Source organism: Sinohyriopsis cumingii, chromosome 10 (genome assembly GCF_028554795.1).
Source record: "Sinohyriopsis cumingii isolate HCF-2022 chromosome 10, ASM2855479v2, whole genome shotgun sequence".
Taxonomy (NCBI): domain Eukaryota; kingdom Metazoa; phylum Mollusca; class Bivalvia; order Unionida; family Unionidae; genus Sinohyriopsis; species Sinohyriopsis cumingii.
Genome location: NC_142970.1, coordinates 30676239 through 30698716, shown reverse-complemented (window position 1 = coordinate 30698716; position 22478 = coordinate 30676239). Strand labels below are relative to the sequence as shown.

The following is a 22478-nucleotide window of genomic DNA, read 5'->3' as shown; positions in this document are numbered from 1 at the left end:
AAGCATACATGTGAGATTTTGACTGCGGCAATCAGGTTAATTCCCAATGCAACTGGTGGCTTTTATACTGAACCAGCACTGCCACCAACCCCTCTTTTATACATTCATTTTTGACAGGAAATAGCTATTTTTAATATTTTCCTGTGACAAGGCAGATAAAAGAATCAGTATGTGCATTATGCACGAATCAAGTTCACTAGTACTATAACAAATTAGCATACTTTTCATCACCTCTCAACCTTCTAGATTTTTAGATATTTACCTCTGTAGCAGACACATGTAAATACGTAAACCAAGTCGGCTGCTCATTTGCAGCCCAATTTACGCATTTGATCTCCAATGCTTGTCTAACTGACAGGCAGTCACCAACAAGCCAACCCATTTCCAAGCCTAACTCAAAGTAAATCTCAACCACATTACAGATTAGCTTCTGTGTGAATTTTTATAAATGCTAGGCTTGTGATAATTTGGTTCATGCCTTCTACCTTCAAAAATTGGGGGGGGGGGGGGTCAAAATACGAAACTATCCAGTGAGACCTTGAGGCACCAAAACCCCTTTGGGCCGTCATCCTTTCCATGGCGCTATTTACACTTAGTACGCTACTGTTCGGCAGCGGTCAAAATGGCAGCGGTCAAAACTCAGTCTTTGTGCTTCATACAATCTTTAAGTTGAAGACGCTGTTTAATTGTACAAACCCTTCTAAATGCTTAAATAATGAGATTTCAACACGCTCATGTAAATTTTAAAATCAAAAGTATGATGTCGAGAATCATTCACCGCATCTTATGTAAGGAAGGCAACAGATAACAGCTCGTGTTGTACTAAACCTCGCTTTATGCATGGCGGTAACAAGCCTGTGTATCAAACGATTGAAAAAAATTATTTCTCTAAATATGCTTATCTGAACGTGGCATATAACGACGACCTATGTTACGGAACATTATTTATCTTACATAAAGAGACAAATTAAAATAGAATGGGAAGGAATGAACGAGTACGTTTAATTACGATACATCTAGTCACATTGGGTGTTTAAAAAAAGAGAGAAAACTTATGGAAAGTTTTGATTTTGCTTGTCTAAAACTGTACTTTGCTACGAAAAAACAAATAAGATTTTTCAAAACCTCATTACAGTTTTTGACACATTTGTACTGTAAAAATTTTAATTAACTGTTTTACTTTAAGCTTTTGTTACGTAATTTGTGTGTGTGCCTGAGATACGTTTTCTGTACAAAAGTGTGTTCCGAAGAAAATGTTTTCTATTACTTATAATTAAAACCCTGTTTCAGTACTCTTTGTAAGTGAAGAAAACCTCAAATAAAACCAGACACTGGAACATTATTTCAAACATTTAGATATGATTGGCCAGACTTTATTAAATAGGCAAGGCGTAGTTGATGATTGGTTGTTTAGATTTTACTAATTTTCCCCGGATGATGACAAAGACACAGTGGATTCTGTTTTTACGACAATATTTTCGCTTGCTTCAAGCAATAAACTGCATCTGTTTTCTCAGGTTTCAGTGATAACTATATATTGGGCCATACATACATACATACATACGTGCGTACGTACTATTTTATGTATCAATGCAAACCGTGAAATATTATAACAGAAATATATGAGCATCAAAAATTATAACAGTGACATGTGAGTATTAAAGCTTAAAACAGTGATATATGATCATCAAACAATGATATGTGTCCATCGATATTCACCCATTCTATCTCACCCGATACGTCCATTGTTTCGTCCTACAAGACTGGATCGTACAAAAAATATACGTTGTTGAGGGTTGAATACGTTGTTGAGGGTTGAATACGTTGTTTTGGGTTGAATACGTTGTTGAAGGTTGAAGGCCTTAACAATATCAGCAATTCCAGACTTGTATGCTGAAACAATGGACGTATCAAGGGTCTATCTAAGCTCACCCAATCTGCTAATCTAAATTCATCCAAACTGTATCTAAATTTACTCAAACTGTATCTAAATTTACCCAAAATGTATCTAAATTTATCCACACTATCCAGGGCCGGATCAGGACAAGTGTTGGGGTGGGTTGGTCATACTTTCTTCTTAAGGGCACCAAAGCAAATGTCTAAATGTCTATTTACTCAAAGTGTGCGTAATACCGAAAAACAGGCGCAAGAATAAAACGATAGTCAAATTTCACGTGACAAGTGACTGTATGCTTGTGTTGTCTACGTTTATTGGGGGTGGGGGGTGGGGCGAATTTCCCTGAAACCACTAACCCCCGATCCGGCGAAGCTATCTGTCTAAATTCCAACTTCACTCAAAACTATCAATTTAGATTCAAACAAGCTATCAACTAGTACCTAAATTCTCACAACGTATCAATTTAACTTTACCAAATTAACTATTTAAATTATCAACGTATCCATTTAACTTTACCAAACTATCTATTTAAATTGACACAACGAATCCATTTAACTTTGCCAAACTATATATTTAAATTCTCACAACGTACCCATTTAACTTTGCCAAACTATCCATTTAAATTAACACAGCGTATCCATTTAACTTTACCAAACTATCTATTTAAATTTTCTCAACGTATCCATTTAACTTTACCAAATTATCCATTTAAATTCTCACAATGTATCCATTTAACATTACCAAACTATCTATTTAAATTCACACAACGTATCCATTTACCTTTACCAAACTATCTATTTAAATTCTCTCAACGTATCCATTTACCTTTACCAAACTATCTATTTAAATTCACACAACGTATTCATTTAACTTTATCAAGCTATCTATTTAAATTCACACAACGTATCCATTTAACTTTATCAAGCTATCTATTTACATTCACACAACGTATCCATTTAACATTACCAAGCTATATATTTAATTTCACACAACGTATCCATTTAACTTACCAAACTATCTATTTAAATTCTCACAACGTATCTATTTAACTTTACCAAACTATCTATTTAAATTTACACAACGTATCCATTTACCTTTACCAAACTATTTAAATTCTCACTTCTATGTTTTGACTTGGGGTCGAATAGTGTAAATATTTCAACTGGAAAATAGTGGATTAAATTAAACACACACACACGCACACACACACTTACATACACTCATACATCACTTCTGAATCTTCATTTCTCATCTCGATGAATGTTAGTAACATATTAGTTGGGGCCAGGGTCGACGGGGGGGTGGGGAGCAACCGGGGATATATCCTCGGGTCCCGGGGTCATAAAGGGACCCGGGCCGAACAACACTTTTTAATTTTATAACAGAAAAATTTATTTGAACAAGAACTAGGAGAGGCCAGGGTGTTCCTTACCCCAGGGCCCTTGATCGCTCTCTACTGCCTTGGTTGGAGCGCATGCTTTTCAATGATATTTCAGGTATTAAGGGTGAATTCACAACACGCAGAATCATCATACAAGTCTTTCAATTCGTTATAAGGATCAGAATCGCCATTTAAGTCAATACATTATAAGGGTTTACATTTTCATAATATGATTGTACACCATTGCTCTTCATATTAAACAGGATTGCAGTTTATATTTCTCAGCAAGCTATGCATTAACTGATTGAATAACTCGACAAATTGTATTTAAATAGGAATAATTATAATAGTTATTGCCCCATACATGTATATTCATCTGATTACTAGTAATTGGAATGGCGAGTCAGATATTGGATTTTCTTTCTCCTCTGAAGGGCATATAAACTGATCCTTCAAAGATCTCGTATTTCATTATATTAATTTGTTATACAAGCATCTGCCTCGTGGATTCAAATAAATGACATGTGCTCTGCCTCTCAGTAGTTTCTCATTTTACTAGTTATCTATTACTGCCTATATTCCGAAATCGGACATTAACAACCAAATAGTAAAATGCTATTCTGATAGAGCAAACTCGATTTAAGGTTTAGATTCTAACAACGACAATTACGAGTTTACATGAATATTGCAAGCAAACAATAGTGTGTGTTCTCGGACTTCGTATTAACATTATAAACAAAGAACGTTGCTCTTCATCAACGTGAAAAACTCTCTTCGAAAACAATTTGATCACGTCCTGTTTTCTGCAGATCAAATTTGTCTCTCAAGCAACGGCGTTTGCATCATATGTAATGTTTCTATCGCCATGCTGTATTTACACAATATAATGCGTACATAACATTCAAGGATAACTAGCAACAACTCAAACTCTTGACTTCTCCTATCGTAATTCCAGTCTCACAATTCATTCTGAACAATATTTTCTCTTCAAAAGAATACTGATCTGAGATTTATATTTGAAATCCCATAAACCGTATACTGTCAACAAATTCGCTGTAAGGGGCCGGATATGTTAATATTTTCGTGAATATTCATAACGGTATAAGTGGGAGGCGTGGTTTTCGTCAAACACGCGACAGACCGGATTAACAAAGTGGAAAATCCAGGAATAGATGGGGTTTCTTACTAACTGTGTTCCTCTTGCTTATTTTTTTTTTTTAGCAGGTCAGTATTTGAAAAAAGAGTTATTGTTTCATGGATCTGTACTTTGTATTGAAACCAATTGGACATTTTTTACTAACCTGTCTCTGTAAGTATTTAATACGTATAGTGTAATCTGTGTCATTTCACCTCTTTGACTACCTGGAACGCACATTTAGATACACGATTGTAAATACTTATTGAAAAGAAAAGTGGGGGTAGGGTGGAGAGAGGAGTTGAAATTCTCTCTTCAGTAATTGTATGAACTTGGAAATTTACTCACGGGGACCAATTTACTGATATTTTTGATCCGCGTTTTAATGATTACACCGACTCTACTCAAAAATCGTGACTAAAATATGTCGTAGAAATATAAAGCAGAAAAAAAAGAAAAGAAATATAAAATGTTTACGAAGTGTTAACGTCACCTTAAACGAATTATGCTAGCCGTCTTCCCACCCACCCTCGGATTGTGTATGGTTTTAATACATAAACTTTACCCTAATAAAATGGTATGCATTATTTTAATAATTATTATAACAATTAGTATAATTACTAATATATTGCTAAGTATTAGTCTGATAACAGAAATAAGTAGACGTTATTAACGCAACAAGCCGATTCACAACATTTTTACCAGAACAAAGATGTAAACAACACCAAAATTCATTTTAAATACAAAGTTTAAAACTTATCCATACTAGTCTTTTAAATTAATATAGACCAATAAAATATCTCAGTGCATGCAAATACAGCAATTATCAGATACATGTAATGTGTTAAGTATGTGTCTTTGTGTTCTAAGTTGTGAAGAAATGCAGTGGCATACACATAATCCTCGTCATGATGGTCAAATTAAATTTATGGACCGACCATTTTATTTTCACGAGGTATGGGGAATCTGATATTTTGGGGAAAAGAAAATACCGGCTCTCAGAAAATAATTTTGAAAAAAAATCAATATGCTCTGATTTATATTAAATGAACAAAAAATATCACGCGGTAAAAAATATTTAAAAAAATACATGTATCACCTGGAAATAAAATCATATGCCCTTCTACCAGAAAATAACATGGCTGCTCCCTTTATTATCATAATTTAATTTATTTTGATGAAGCTATAACCGTAGTTCACAAGGACTTTACAAACCTTAGTACATTTCAATTTAGTCGTACATGTCTGATCTGGCAAACGATACATATATTCAATCCGTATGTCCGTAATGCACACCCAGGGTGGAACTGATTAATTTTTTCATCAGTATCCGCCACTGGCGTCAATAATTTTAGATGTAGCGAATTTAACTTGTCTATGTGTGTCTTTCTTTTTTATTTAATTCACACTGTATAGTTAAAAATATTTTAAAAGCGTACAAGATGTATGTAACAAAACCACATACAAGTTTTTCTTTTGATTGTTTTTTTGGGGGGGGGTTGTGGGGGGGATTGTTAATGTTTGTTGTTTTCCGAAGAAAGAGCTTGTTTGATATGAAAACAACAACAACAACAACAACAACAAAAACACGCGTAGGACCAAGGTGCGACCGAGTGGTCTAAGGCTATCGTCTTCACAAATCAATGATATCTATCCTCTGTACCTGTGGGTTCCTTCAAGTTTTGGGATCGGCCATCGTGGGTATGTGAGAAAGCTTGGTAGTTGCTTGACGTAGGTTGGTGTGGGTTTTTTCCCCCGGGATTTCTCGAATTCTTCCTCCTCCAGATATACTCGCCGCCATATATAGCAAAACATATGCTGAAATTGAAACCCACAAGAAGAAGAACAACAACGTAACAACAATAACAAATAAAACGCCTCGGTCTGGCGGCGTATACGTAATCATACGCCAAATCAAACTTGTTCTTTCCTTTGCTTGGTGTTCGCCTAATTTGGCAAGTCAATATTATAGGCCGGTAACTTTTAATAACTCTGTCTCCTGACTGGTAACTCAGTTACATAATTTGCACAACAGTTACGTCATTGCATAAGGCAAGTTTAAAACTGCAGTGTGTTACGTGTTTAGGCTCGAATAAACAGTAACACAGAAAGAGTGAAAACAACAAGCTTTTTAAAATTTAACAAATAATTTATTTTCCTGGAAAATTCTGTAAAAATTTAAAAAGAGAAGAACTTACGGTTTCAAGAATCAGATCCAAAATTAATCTAAGAATAATCCACGAATTAAATTGCAAAAGTCCTAGTAATAAATGTTCTAATAATTTCATATTCGAATCCTGATGTAAAATCCAAGATGGATGACGATGACGTATGATGTAGTCAGTACTGTGCTTATCTACCGTTCTTGGTAGAAATACAAATAATGACACTTTGGTGTTGGAAATCCAAATTAAATTTGTAAGCAATGTCTTTCCCTGTGTGAGCACTCTTCAGAATATTTCCAGACAAATAACAGAATTAATCCTTTTTGAATCCAAGTGATTTGAAATAACTCCAAACAGGTAATTTGAAATAACTCTAAACAGGTAATTTGAAATAACTCTAAACAGCACAATATAACACTTTAACTGCCCAATTTCAACTAAAAATTATTTATCTCAAACATTCAGTTGGGGGGGGGGGGCGAGTGGCCGAGTGGTCTAAAGCGCTCACCGTTACGGATCACTGCCATCTCACCTCTGCCTGCGTGAGTTCAAGTCTCAAGTCTCAGGCTCGGCTAACGTTGGTACGTCAGAAAGCCTGCCAGTAGCTTCTCGTGGGTCGGTGGTTCTTCCCGGGGTTTTCTAGGGTTCTTCCTCCACCAATTATACTGGCCGCCATGCATAGCCTGTCCTGGGCTGAAAATGGCGTTAAACCCTACAACAACAAATTGAGTTATATGGACTTTCCTAAACATCAACAAGGGTCATGTGATCATGTCTATATCACATACACAGAATATGGCCTTGATTAGACCAATGATTTTATTCCCAGAATAAAAATTTTAAAAAAGTGTTTACTTCTTAACCCAGGTAGTTTCATCACGGCATTGATAAGAACCAATCATTTTAAAATAAAATATAACTTTGTTTACTAATTCTGGACCCATGTCAGAATTTATATCGACACCTGTTGTTTTTAAACTAACTGTCAATGTCAAACCATTTCCTGAAAAAGTATCATCTATAGTGAATAAATTTACAAATTTAAACTGACAAAATTATATTAAATATATACAAATGTATGTTAAATCAGATATACATAACAATTGATTGGTTGGCAGGTTCACGGAGGCACAATACATAATGTGTGAAAGTACAACATGCATGTAATTTTTTCAAGTGTGACACGGTTGACAGTGAAGATTTTTTTCCGCCATCTAAGAACAACGCACACATGTAGATTTGTGTATGGAATTTATGTGAATGACGTCACTGTGGGCAAATGACATCACTGACTAATCACTCATGAGACATAGATTTGACTATATAGTTACTGGCATACGATACTGGCTTGACGGTATCAACAACAAGTCTTCTACTATCTGAATAAAATCGGATCTCCACTGTCCTACGTTTAGATCTGACAGCGACCGATTAGGGGTCATGTTCCCGTGACTTATATTACTGCCATAATCACTAATTTTATTATCCAATCAGGTGAAGTATTATACCTTCGCGTGAGCAGTGTGACGTAAGAGCATCCATGTGTGCCGAACGAATTGATTCATTTTCAAATTTCTGAAAGCTGCATTTCCATTGGCTAAATATAGGTCAACAGACCATGATATCTAAGTGGTCGCTGTCGGATCTTCACGTAGAACAGTGGAGGTCAGATTTTAATCAGATTGACTCTTCTGCAGACCAGACCCTCTTTTGGCAAGTATGTCTTGGCGCCACGCAAGAGATCTAGAATTCAAGTTAAACATAGCTATTTTTTTTTACAATATCATGAAGTCGAATGTGACCTCATGAGGTCTTGTCATAGGATGTCTCGGCGCCACGCAAGATATCTATACATTAGATAGAAACAAAACTTGTAAATTTTAAATACGTATGCTGTCCGACATCAAACAAACACACAAGACACATCTCTCAATAAAAATGGAAAATACATCACAAAAACGGACATATGACTCTGGCAAAGTCACTTCAAAAATAATATATAACACAAGGGTAAGGGAAGGAAATTAGCCCAGGACTAAATAGCCTTTGGGGTAATAGTACAACCCTAAAATCAGAAGCTAAATTGGTAGAAATCAGGCCCACTGTCAGCCCGGACAAAGGGAAGAAAGTATGCCAATAATGCTTCCTTATGGGATAAATGAAAAAAACTCTAAGAACTCGATGGATAAAAAAGAAATCAACCCTACAAAATTCTATATCGCATTATTGTTTTCTGAACAATAACACTTACAGACCTCCAAGGAAGACAGGGGAAACCCGCACCAAAGCACACTTTCCGAAAAACAGAGTGTCACTCTAAAGTTCTAACCAGCTAAATATGCTGTGATGGAGCTTAAGAGTGACAACAAAACGCAAGAGATCTAGAATTCAAGTTGAGCGGAACTATTTGTTTTTTACAATATCATGACGTCGACTGTGACCTCATGAGGTCTTGTCATACGTGTAACATATTTTTTGCATGGGTATATTAACCTAATTATCGCATTAGATTTGTGGTAAAAGAATGTAAAAAGAGAGCTATGCGGACTTTCGTCTTTGGCTCAAAACTATCAATGCCTTGCATCAAGATATCAAAGTCTATAGATCGATTCAGTATGTTTCGTTCCGCAATTTTTTTTGACAAAAGGATTTTCTTACATGTCAGATCTTAATTAATATAACCCTTCATATGCATCTGTGTGGGACTGGAAATTTTTACCCGAGAATCAGAATTTTGCCTCGGGTCTGTCGCAACATTCTGATCTCGCGAGTGGAGTTGATGTTTCCTTTCTCACACCGATGTAAAGTGAAGTTTTATTTTTCTCATAATCCAAAACAAACAAATAAAATCAGCATCGAAGTCAGAATAGCATGTTGTGAATACCGAATAAAATTTAAAACAGCAAACACCAATTACAAATTTCTTCACGTAAAAATAAAGAGAGAAAATGTATGATTTCAGGTTAGGTTTACAATGAGAAGTTACTAATTTAATGTAAATTTTAAATTACATTTAAACATGTATCAGATTTCAAACTACGGTGGCCGAGACAGGTAATTTAATGGCAATACGCCGTATCCAGCTTATATGCCTAAGATAGATTGCGCATGGATACAAATTTGAACAGGTAAAAGATTCATCTTTTATCTCAAAGGCTAAACATGGCCGGCAAAAGTTATGACACAGTTCACTTTAATCTTGAACTGATTTTGTTTTACTAACTAATTATGTTGAGAGAAATTTTAAAAAAAGTAACAATTACATCCATTGCTTTTTCTACTCTAAACCGGGTCAGTTCTGTTTGAGGGGCACTAACTTCAACAGCTGACGTTTTAAAATGTTGTTGTTGTTGTTGTGGGGTTTAACGCCATTTTTCAGCACAGATAGGCTATGTATGGCGGCCAGTATTAATGGTGGAGGAAGAACCCGGGGAAACCCCGGGAAGAACCACCGACCCACGAGAAGCTACTGGCAAGTTTTCTCATATACCCACATTGGCCGAATTGTAGACTCGAACCCACGCAGACAGAGGTGAGATGGCAGTGATCCGTAACGGAGAGCGCTTTAGACCACTCGGCCACTCGGGGCCCCCTTTTAAGATGTAAAACTATTGCTCGTAAAATTTGTTGCGTAAGAAATCCAAATTGACAATGGAATTTGTGCAGCAAGAATAAGATTTATGAACCTGACAACCAACATCATTTCGTTGTTTTACCGATTCGGCTGCCTTGCTCCACGGAAATCCGTACCTTAATATGTACGTTTAAATGTATATTTTTCTTACAGTTCGAATTGTACCTGGGCATACTTTTCACTAATTAGACCACGATCTTAGAGGTATAATTTGAAATTCAAAGTAAAGTATACAAACTTCTAGAAAACGCCAGGAAATGTACTTTACTCCCATTTCCTGCGCATAATAAAACGAAATAAAATGCTGACAGTGTTGTTCAAACCAACAAACAGTAACAACACATACAAACACCACACATCGTCTACGTGTAGTGAATGTCTTCACGTGTTCACAATTAATAGTTATCAGTAAGCGTGTTTTCCTAGTGGATATGGTGTCTTCCGAATGGGTATGGTTGGGTATAGTTTCAGCTGACCTTTACAATCTGAAAAACCCAGATGTACCTTTATATGTAAGATGTATGATTCCATTTAATCTTACTAGACATCTACGTATTCGTAATTGCATATATTTATAACTAAAGTACAATGGATTATGCTGCATTCGTAAGTATTTATTATTTTGTAAAATATTACATTTTAACTTGTCAAATCTGGTATACACGTGAAAATATTTGCTATATCTGAATGAACTAGCACAAATTATACTTGTGAAACACATATAATTGTTACCTACAACCGTTTTATTTTGTTTTATTTGACATTATTGTATCTAATTTGAACAATTTAGATATTAGTGAGGGCAGTACTCTTTAAGCTGCCACTCGCCCGATTTCAAGAAATAAAATAAATGAAATGGTGATAAAGATGAAACTATATTTTTAGTATCGGCTGATGGTGAACCAAGATCTATAATCCAATTGTTTAAACATAGCTTTATAAAATAAATGAATAAACCAATAAAATGAATGTGAGCTACTGAATATCAACCGGTAGATAGATCTAGTGAAGGTCATACTAAACCTGGCACGGAGCGCTTACTTACCACTTTGATGTTCAGTTTGAACTTTAGATTTGTGATCAAACAACTGAAAACGCCCTGATTGTTTTAACACTTTGTATTGCCTAATTAATGTATAATAATAATAATAATAATGAGGACTTTGTATAGCGCCTAATCTTTTGAAGCTCTAAGCGCTTTACAACATTAGACACCACCTATAACTGAATTATCATCCAACCAAATGAAAATAATCAGGCTCAGTAGTAAGCGTCTTTGACACAAAATTGAAAGTTGTGGGTTCCAGTCTTTGGATCTACCCGGGTCGGCTACTTTGCTGCATCTTTGAGCAGTACATTTTATTTTTAATTGCCTTGGCACAAAATTACAAAATAACCTTCTTGTATTGCTGTGCTATCAAACATCAAACAACAAATACCTGGATTACGTTAATTTATGGACATTGTTGAGACAAGTATTATAATTCATACCTTTACAGGGACGCAGCATGTCCACCAAGGAAATACGCTCTTTTGTGAATATTAGAAGCAGGCATAGTAGACTATAAAAGTCTGAGAAAATATCATAGTCTTCAATAATGCACAAATGGAAAATTTTAACGTTAAACATTGATAGGAGATTTTTAGAAGAGAAAAAAATATATGAACAGACAATTAAAAATAACAGAGCTAGAAGAAAAAAATCAGATTTTATGAAATATAGTTTCGGATTTATGTTAAATATTTTTAAAAGTTTGATATTAAAAAAATTGAAACATTTCGTTCCAGTCTATCAAAAATGTGTGAGATACCAGTAAAACCAGATATTAAAGATAGACGTACATTATACGTCATGAAAGAATACATGTTTTGTGTTTTACTCGTTTAATTCAAAATGTTTAGCTATAGAGATTCAACAGTGCCAAACAAACCTTCGTCAGGAATTGTCTGTTGTTAATTGCAAATAAAAATAATGCTGCATTAGATTCAGAAAGATTACATTTTCATCTTTACAAGCATTGTGCAATAGTTGGTCATTTTTGGCACGCAATGTCAAGCATGCAAAGCATGTAAATTTGCAGAAAATAAAACCTATTATAAAATTACGTTATCAGATATGTAGTACATTTTTGGCTCGATTAAAATGAAGTATATAGTATATATTTTGTTTGAAAACATTCAGGTTGGTTTAAAACTAAAGTACATATTGTATCTGAAAACGTTGTGACACAAATATATATATAACACCATTAATATCTGCAGTCCTTCTCACCCAGTCAAAGGTCATTAACTGGTACAGAGATTAAAACATTACAACTCTCCATTTTATGTTAATCCATGTTTATGTAATTACTGCCGCCAGTCCCCCCCCCCCCCAAAAAAAAGACTTATTGAAGGCATACATAATTCTTGTGAAGAAAAGAAGAAATAAGTGAACAATTCATCCCCATACTTCCATTCTAATCTTCCGATCACTAAAAATAGCCTGTCATTACCATACGTTGTGAGTATGCATTTCCGTACATGGTATTCGACCGTCATGATAATGAATATTCATTCCTATAAATACATAGAAGGCCTGGTTTAAGGTGACATGTCAGTTGATGAGTTACACTCTGGAAAACCCAGAAATTGCGAGATTTACCGACTTTAAAAAACGCGTTGTTGATTCAGAGATAGGGTCAACATGTTCTAGATGTCGTGTACTAAAATATTATTGATTATCGGAACCGAATTAATATTATTCAACCGAACAAGATGAAAATGGAATACGCGTCGTCTGCTTACATTGACGATTGATGTTATTGTAAACTGATGTAGTGCAAGATATCTGTTTAACAGACGGAATGTTGTCACCGTATGATGTTCATGTTAAATGGAAGTGAAGAATTTACATGTAATTCAGGAGTTATTAACTGAAAATAGTATGCAGCAATTTGTAGTGAAAACGGACATTGATGATACGTCTATATAAGAGACGCCTGCTTTTAAAAGACAAAGTCTGAAAACCTCTTTTTCATTCCTATAACCCTGATAATGGATTTTATACCAATAAACTGAATGGAAATGTACTGTTTATTTAAAGTGTCTGTTCAGTTACGATGTGGACATGAAGTGTGTGTGTGTGTGTGTGTTTGTGTGTGTGTGTGTGATTTGGATTGTTAAGGTTGCTTTAACAATTTTCCAGTCATATGGCTACGAAGTCAGTCGTGTGGCAGTTAATACAAATGTCTAGCACTTTGCATCATGCCGCAGACATGTAGCACCCAGTCACATTATCCTGACACCAGGCCTACCAATTCTAACACTATCTTTTTAATGCTGAGCGCGGCAGCTGCTAGTACCGTTGTTTGTAAGTCTTTGGCATGACTAGGCCGGGGTTCGAACCCGCGACCTTCCACATCCGAGGCAGATGCTCTAACCACTTAGACCAACGGAGCGTTTTGATCGGAAGACAGATTTCATATGCAAATGTTTTGCAGATGTTTCATCACTGAGAAGATATTTAAGATAAGGCTTGAAAACATTAGGTACAAGTCTTGACCCTCCAACATGCCTGATAATGTTGTTTCAGCCAGTAGGAAAATTACTTTTGTTAACTGTGTCCATAAGAAACCGCTTCCATATCTTGAACCACCCAGTTGCTAATTACTTGTTTCATTTTCATGATTAATTGTAAACACAACACACTGCCATTGAAAATTTGGGTTATAAGGTTTAATTGCAATCTTGCTTGGGACTAATATCGCCAAAGGCGAGATCTAGTGTGCGTGAAGCATCAGCGGGAATGACAGTTCTGTGGGTAAAATATAAAAGTAGGGGTGGTGGTGAATTCCTGTTGAAATAAATGTTCATTCCCCACCCCGCCCCTTAATTTTGTCATCAAGAAAGATGTTGCTTTTCTCTGTCTAAATTTATACTAGCTATAAACTTAAGTAGACACCTACACTTAAATTTTTTTTTTAAATTGGTAAATATTTCTACATTTGAATACACGCAGCTTCAGTATGGTAACACAAATACGTACCGTATTAGCTTACGAGTTCAACTGCAAACTGCACAAACCCAGATTTGCCGTCGCTTAATGCTCTGGCAGATCTGAGTCTATGCGATTTGTGAGGTGCAATCAGCAGTGCAAACAACAAAGACTGATATATACGTAAGCAATAAAAAAGAAACAGGCTTAAAATCAACAACAATACAATACCATGAGTGTGAGTCAGTATATGGGTGTGGAATTTGCGCAACTCACAATCAATGACTTCTGGGTGAAATTAAATTTATGCGAGAGAGACGGACATCAGAAAGTGTGTGTATGACATATAATCGACACTATACGGGGAACAAAGGCGATTACTAAAAAGAGTGTCGAGATAATTAATCGTTATACAACAGGCATTGCGTTCCACATTATATCTGGCACTGGGCATGCGCATAGCCATACACATGTGGGAATTTCCAACGTAACTTCCATCAGGCACTGTGACATTGGTTTGTGGTACATAACAACCCATTTTACTGACTTGGAAGTTCCAAGTTTCTGACGGTAAGAAAATGAGAGAGAGAGAGAGCTATTTATATTTTCCTTCTTTTGAACTAGTGGAAATTTTATTATGTTTCTTTAATGTTTTAAACAGCAGTAGACTATATGATTCAGTGTTCTTACAAATTTTATAATACTTATTACTTTTATTATTATTATTATTATTATTATTATTATTATTATTACTATTATTATTATTATTATTAGTGATGTTGTTGTTGTTGTTGTTGTCTGATCTTTGTGGCAAACTCAAAATGTTACAAGTTTATGGAAAGTAAATCCGGATGACCAGTAAATCTTTCAGAGAATCAGAAAATATTTTAAAAGCTGTTCGTCCTTTAGGCCAGAGAGAAATTTAGTGAAGGGGTGGGGGACACTGGTTCACTCAGTCATTGTTATTGTTAATTAAGTGATGACGATGGTGTTGTTAGGCATTTTGTTGTTGTTCTGTCAGTTTCTGTCGAAAAGTAAGGTTTTTGTTAAGACAGTGCTTAATTTGGTTGGCAATACAAAACATATCTGATATTTTTTTGAATAGCCAAATTTCAACACTATTGTATCATTTTCATTAATTTCGAAATGTTTCGTTTCTTTTAAATATATCCTCCAACTATAGATATAAATGATGAGTAAATTACTTTTTTCGGTACTAAACCACTTTACCGTATTTGATATGAAATTCCTTACTTGGAGCTTATTTAAGAAATGTGTTTGACGGGGTGGGGGTAGCAGAAATAAAACAGTATGGAAAGCTCGTCCAACCCAAAACCATCAAAAATTATTGGATGACTGGAACCCAAGGCGCATATTGGTCCTGGGGGGGGGGGGGGGGAGGGGGCAATATTTAGTGTACTCAATAGAGTTAATGCATGCAAGAGTTGGTTCAACTTGTGATTATTACTTGAGAACCAATGGTTGCTGTTGATGTGGATCTGGACAGTGGCTTACTAAGGGGGAGGGGTGGCGAGGTGGGTGTCCACCCCGGGTGATAGCCAGAAAAAAAAGGGGGGGGGGGCGATGCCATCAAGAGAGTTGAAATACTAGTACAAGTTTTCAAACCAAATGAAAAATTCGCCTAAGTAAACGTTATTTCCAATTTGCTTATGACAGTACTGTACTGTTTAAAAATCTAATTGCAAACATAATATATATTTCTGTGTGTTTACATTTTAAAATTAATTGTGGGGTGCCAAAGGATGGAAAATGTTACATTAAAACATTTGCATACGAAGAAGTGACACCTTTTAAAATTGATATCCCACTCATTCTAACCACTGTCTATATCATATTTAACCCTCTGACCATTGAAACACCATTTTTGATATTTTTATATTTATGTTGAGTGTATGTTGCAATGTGTCATCCATATATCCCCACATAAATATTAAAATACCAAAAATGGGTGGGAAGGGTCAGAGAATCCTGGGTGTAGGGTCCCTACACCCCGACATTATTAAATATCCATATATCAAAAACAGGTTGGGAAGGGTCAGAGGAATATGGCTGTAGGGTCCCTTCACCCCAACATTATTAAATATCCATATATCGAAAATGGGGTGGGAAGAGTCAAATGAAACTCGGATTATATCACATTATGGGACAACTAGGACAAATTATTTAAGAAGTGACACCTTTTAAAATTGATATCCCACTCATTCTAACCACTGTCTATATCATATTTAACCCTCTGACCCTTGAAACACCATTTTTGATATTTTTATATTTATGTTGAGTGTATGTTGCAATGTGTCATCCATATATCCCAACATAAATATTAAAATACCAAAAATGGGTGGGAAGGGTCAGAGAATCCTGGGTGTAGGGTCCCTACACCCCGACATTATTAAATATCCATATATCAAAAACAGGTTGGGAAGGGTCAGAGGAATATGGCTGTAGGGTCCCTTCACCCCAATATTATTACATATCCATATATCGAAAATGGGGTGGGAAGAGTCAAATGAAACTCGGATTATATCACATTATGGGACAACTAGGACAAATTATTTAATAAACTACCACTAGAACAATTAACAGTTAGAATTAATCACAATGCATACATTCTGCTGTGTTCGTTTGGAGTCATTTGGTCAAAATGTATTGGGTAATGATCAAAGGGGGCAATGTTTAGTGTACTTAACAGAAAAAAGTGATATAATCATCACTGATATCTATATTTGGAGTATATATCACGCACCTTAACTCCCACGTGCATTGGTTGAATCAAGGCGGATCATACCAGAGGGGAATTCCGTGCTTACCCCTGAGTCAAACGATTTGGACATTGGCCAAGGCTGCAGTGATTTAGAATATGTACATAAGAATTTTGTTTTAAAAGTTTTAAGTTGGATTACTGAAGGACTATACAAATATAAGAGTCATACATTCTTTTTAACAAAAATCCAATATTGCAATAACTTTGATCTAGGAATTTTGTGAAACGGAAAATGAAAACCATATCTAAGCATTTTTTCTCGGGTTGTGTTAAGTTCTTAACGAAACAGGGAAAGTTATATAATTCGAGGGAGAAAAGGTTACTGCACTCTTTTATACAGATATAGGAGTGAAAAATTTGTATCCATTAGAAAATAACCCATCTAAGTTATAAAAGTATTATAAAATATTAATAAACAGGTGTTTGTTTCAGGTAGGGGATTCCAATGCAAGAATCAAATATCATCATGATTTTATACGAGATTATAGTTAACAATTTGTGTTCTGCTTATGAAAGGGAAGGGGACTGAAAATTAAAATGATATTACGAATAATGTAACTTATAATAACCTTGGAATTTATTTGATTGATGTTTATTGACTTGTAACATTTACATTTTAAATGGAAGATTATATAATAATGCTGATGTTAATTTTACATATAATACGAATAACGGTAAAAACGGCGTAGATCACATGATCTAATGTACATAATTGAGTAGTACATGTTTCTTAGTTGGGGAATGGGGTGAATATACACACTTCCTATTACATTCTTCATTTTTTTAATACATATATTGACAATACAGCGAACTTGTGTGTTGTTTGGAACCAGGTCGGAAAAAGTTCTTCCATTCGAAAATCAATGGCGTAGGTTTTTGTTTTTAGAAAGATAACAAAATTAGGTATGCCTTTTGACGGAAACATCATGTTGGCAAAAGAATATAATTCCAGATTCTCATTGATATATTTCCCTTTTTTTCACAAGTGACGATTGTGCCATGTACGTTATGGAACATCCTGAATAGATCCTAGTTATACTTAAATCCATTTGACTAGTACTGGAGCATTCAGTTCTTGATACCGGTCGTTCGCCCTTTTCTTGATTTTTTTTTCCATACGAACGACAAAGACATGACCATTTATGGATTTTTTTCCTCCAAATTAAAAATAATGAAGTAATTGTGAATTCTGAAATTAATTAATTAATTACTTAGACTATTTATAACGTCTTTATTTTCAGAGAGTAAACCATTTGTTTACAAAACTAACCTCGCTTGTGGCCTTCTATCACATACATTAATTCTGAAGTAAACGTTAAACAATGCAGTGAATCTGTTATATACATTTTCATTATTAAAAAAAATGAATTGAAGGAGAGGGTTAAGAAAAAGAATTGAAAGAGAGGGTTAAAAGAAAGGATAACGGTACGATTTTATGAAGAGAATAGAAAAGGAAGACGCTGGATGCATGAAAGGATGTACTTGTTTATCAGACAGACGTGTCATGCAGCCATTTTTAGTCTTTAATAAAAAGCATGTAATTAGGGGTGTTTCGTTTATATCTTTGGTTGAACTATTTCAGAATAACGGGCCTAGGTAGGTTGCACCTAGATTAAATAAATATTATGTACGTTTTGAATTTTAGAATCATTACTTGACAAAGATCTCAAATAAATATTTTAGTTGTTTGGGAATTTTAGAATTGCACTTGACGAAGACCTTACATAAATATTTCTATGGTGCTGGAATTTTAGAATTATTACTTGACGAAGACCGTTAAAAAGGTTGAATTTGGATATTTGAATTTGCTTGTTGTTTGCCATAGGAAGTACTGAGGATACTTGTGACTTGAATTTTGTACACAAGTTGAAGCCTTTTTAAAAACATAAATATCTTTTCTTTGCCGGAGGAATTTTTCTTGGTCCATTCATACATGGAATCTCAATATTTTTCCCCTTGCATATTCTTATGTGCTCGTCTCTGGTGTCTGGACAGTTTATTATTGAGAACAAACGTGGTAACAGTTTCTCCATGCCATATTACAATAATTAAAGTGGGGCTGAACATATAATAATCAGGTCTATGAAACATAGGAAGGATCTTTTTAGTCCTGGATAGCAAACGGACCTGCCAGTTCAATATTTGACGACAGATCTAGGTCTGTGCAGCTTGCATTTGGAGTCCTCTTTTAAGCTTGTATCGACGATAATGTTAATAAAATTTGCTTTGATGGATTTCGCTATCATGGACTAAGCATGAGTTTTAGTAAAATTAATTGCAGTCTGCATATTGAAAAATGTTTCAAACAAAAACCATTTAGAAAACTTGTGCACATTTTTTATGTCATACTTTTTTGACTATTAGGAACATAAGCACGAGATACACTTGATTAGTGCTTCCGGAATTTACCATAAATATATTCTAACGTCGTTACAAATGACGCAAGTAATTTCAAAGTGAGATTCATAATATGATCTTTTGGAATTCAAGGGGAGAATGGAGATTTAAAAAAAAACAACAATAGCGAGTGATGTAAGTTATCGGCAAATATATCTTTTGCAACTTTTTAATAAATGCGTACGTGAAACCTTAAAGTATTGGCAATAAAATATATACTGCATACTTTACGTAAATACAACGCGAAACTTGTTTGTGCACAATCCAATCTATGAGCAATAAATGGTTACCATGTAAGGTAGCAGTTCATAACCTCAGGTAGCTACCCAAATCGCTAGCTAAGTCTCAGTATGATAGATAAATTTATGTAGATAGGGTTATCATATCGGAACCTTGGCTAGCGAAAATTGGAGGACGTCAGTATGGTCACGAAATGTCGTTTTAATTTTTTTTAAAAAACAAATCATATGCCTTAGGGTCGGTAGGTCCTGTTGGTGGTCAATTTAAGGTCGCAGAAAAAAAAGAAACAGTTTGTCAACCCGTGATATAAGGAAAGGAGTGAACGGTCTTTCACAGGGCTACTGTATGTATGTATGTATGTATGTATGTATGTATGTATGTATATATGTACAGGCCCCTTCAGTGGTTGTGAGAGAACCGGTCACTTCTCGAGTTTGAGGCCGTTAGGCCCTGGTTGTATTGAAATTTGGAAAATGAATCGAATACCAAAACAAGTCCATATAATTTACTATACAAAGATTTAAAAGTCAACTTAGTACACAACTAAGTATATATATATATATATATATATATATATATATATATATATATATATATATATATATATATATATATATATAACGAGACTCCTTATGCGTTCAAGCCAGGGCCATATAGAGCCCCCCCCCCCGATTGGGCCCTTGTCTGTATGTATGTATGTATGTATGTATGTATGTATGTATGTATGTATGTATTAATCCCCACATGATACCCACCGAATGTCCATTTTTCCGTGGCAACCGCCGTGGCTGAGTGGTTAGAGTATCGGATTCGCGACCTGAAGGGCATAAGATCGATTCGGCTGGAATGTCCGTGAGCAGGCCGCTTTACTTGCCTCGGCAGATATAAAATATTAATTTTCGTGTAGCATGTACCACAAAACCCAAACCTAACCGTCTGTCCATTGCTAAATTTCCTCTTAAATCGCCCGGTGGAAATTCATGAAACTCGATAGTTACTACGCCGTTATGGTCAGCATCTCCACGAGAAGGGTGTAGTTCTTGGCTCTCGTCCTTTTGATGTGTTGTGATGTGATTTGGATTTTTAATGTAGCTTTAACAATTTTGCAGTCATATCGCTACGATGTCTGCAATGTGGCAGTTTATAGTGATGTCTAGCACTGGTGCAGCATGCCACAGACATGTAGCATGATGTCCCAACCAGTCACATTATCCTGACACCAGGCCGACCAGTCCTAACACTAACTTCTTAATGCTGAGCGCCAAGCGAGGCAGTTTTAAGTACCATTTTTGTAAGTCTTTGGTATGACTCGGCCGGGGATCAAACCCACGACCTCCCGCATTCGTCCTTTTGAAGATCAATGTTAAAACGTACCAACATTTTAGTTACTATAACATTGCAATATATAACGACACAAATATAACCAAACAGGTTAGAAAGTTATACTCTTTTCTTTAAAAAAAAATACAGGAATTAAACCCATGCCGCGAGTAACGGCAACAATTGCCTGGTTCCTTATATAAGCCTTATGACTGACGATTGATAGGGGTATGATTTAAATGGGCAGTTTTATAAAACGCTTATGGATTTTCAACATGTTATAGTTTATTGAATGATTGATTTAAGGTAATATCTAATCTTCTTTTCACTCCTACAAGGACTTGGAACGTGTGCATTTTCGTGCCATATTTATCTGGTCGATATAATGGGTACAGGTACAGTAGATTATCACCAAGGTCACAAACTGGAGTTATCTCATGAGCATGACTCTATAAGTATAATTAACTTGAGTTAGAATCTCTTTCACTGGAAGGAATATCTGACAGAAAAACCCAACGAATCAAATGGAAAACTTGTCAATCAAAACGTCTGAATGGCATACATGTCACGACAAATAGGAGTTCGAATTTAATGCAGGTGTACAAATCACATCAACATAACTCCCACATAACGAGCTCCAATTTCTTTCGTGTACAGATTAACAGACAAAACAGACTATCTCCGATTACATATGGTGTTTGGATAGACGTGTACACAACAACTTTAAAGTAAATAAAAATATGCTGTGAACTTAAGAATGAAAACTTTTCTCAACATAGTTTTACTTCATAAATATTATATACAGATCCAATATTTTGAGAGCAATTCTACATAACTACTGTATTTCAGATGAAACTTAAATACATGTAAATAACTTAGCTGTCCCTTGTATTGTCACCAATCACATGTATGTAATTTGTGTTCATATACATGTAGTCTGCTATGTAAGACTGTCTGTCCATATGTATGTCATTTCATGGTTAAGATTTACACTTTGGTCATCTCAGGTACTTTCATGGATCATTCATATTTAATGAAGGCTTTGATTGTTTATTTTAAACCACAGACACTAATATCATGAATCAACAATTTCATTAGAGTTCAATAACTAGGTACTGTAAGCTCAAACATACAGAGACAAAAATATATGAGGGGTGGGGAGTGACAAACATTTAGAATATTTGTTCCGACACTGCAAAGACTACAGCATCGACCAAGCATTATTTGAAACTGACATAGCCCAGAAGTTTGTCAAAATTAATGCATGAAAACGTTACGCAAATAGAACTTGAATATCTTCTTCAATAAAAACAAGTCGGTTTATATTCATAAAATGCTTCCAAGTTATCAAGCTGAAAATTATATCTGTGATATACTAAAATGTCTTCAAGTCAAACAAGGGCTGTGTTTCCATAATAGTTTTATGGAAATAGGAGAAAATTGTAATTAGTTTCGACTTTCTTCATGTGCAGCCTTCTTTAAAAGTCTTTTAAAAATGACTAAGTGGAAATGAAATTCATGATGGACACCCAGCTTGACATGGATGACAGC

General features: G+C 35.1%; 1 protein-coding gene across 1 annotated transcript in view; it reads left to right on the top strand.

Annotated features, from left to right (window-relative positions):
* The first annotated feature begins 14603 nt into the window (after positions 1-14603).
* The window catches only part of LOC149789831 (uncharacterized), a 66907-nt gene continuing 59032 nt past the window's right edge, over positions 14604-22478 (top strand). The window contains exon 1 of the mRNA XM_089971831.1: positions 14604-14758. The gene's annotated coding sequence lies outside the window, so the exon portion shown is untranslated. The remainder of the gene's footprint in view (positions 14759-22478) is intronic.